The following is a 948-nucleotide window of genomic DNA, read 5'->3' as shown; positions in this document are numbered from 1 at the left end:
GGATGACCGAGCTTCTCACCCTATCCCTAAGGGAGAGGCCAGCCACCCTGCGGAGGAAGCCCATTTCGGCCGCTTGTATCCAAGACCTCGTTCTTTCGGTCATGACCCAAATCTCATGACCATAGATGAGGGTAGGRACGTAGATCGACCGGTAAATCGAGAGCTTCGCTTTTTGACTCAGCTCTTTCTTCACCACGACGGACCGGTACAGCGCCCGCTTTACAGCAGAGGCTGCGCCAATCCACCTGTCGATCTCCCGCTCCCTTCTTCCCCCGTTCGTGAACAAGATCCCCAGATACTTAAACTCCTCCACTTGAGGCAGGATGACCCCCCTGATGCGGAGAAGGCACTCTACCTTTTTCCGGCTCAAGACCATGGCCTCGGATTTGGAGGTGCTGAGCCTCATCCCAGCCGCTTCGCACTCGACCACGAACCGCTCCAGCGAGATCTGCAGATCACGTTCCGATGAAGCCAACAGGACCACATCATCCGCAAAAAGCAGAGATGCGATTCTAAGGCCACCAAAATGGATCCCCTCAACGCCTCGGCTGCGCCTAGAAATTCTGTCCATGAAAGTAATGAACAGAATYGGTGACAAAGGGCAGCCTTGGTGGAGTCCAACTCTCTCCAGAAACGAGCCTGACTTACTGCAGGCAATGCGGACCAGAGTCTGACACCGGTCGTACAAGGACCTGACAGCCCTTATCAAAGGGCCCGGTACCCCATACTCCTGGAGAACCCCCCACAAGGCCCCCCTTGGGACACGGTCGAACGCCTTCTCCAAGTCCACAAATGGTAAATGGTAAATGGTACTGAACTTATAGAGCGCTTTTCAAGTCCCTCTGGACCCCCAAAGCGCTTTACACTAACAGACATTCACCCATTCACACTCACATTCACACACTGATGATGGCAAACTACACTGTAGCCACAGCTGCCCTGGGGCAC

The sequence above is a fragment of the Austrofundulus limnaeus genome, unplaced genomic scaffold, assembly GCF_001266775.1.
Source record: "Austrofundulus limnaeus strain Quisiro unplaced genomic scaffold, Austrofundulus_limnaeus-1.0 Scaffold79, whole genome shotgun sequence".
NCBI classification, from domain to species: domain Eukaryota; kingdom Metazoa; phylum Chordata; class Actinopteri; order Cyprinodontiformes; family Rivulidae; genus Austrofundulus; species Austrofundulus limnaeus.
This window is presented reverse-complemented; position numbering follows the sequence as displayed.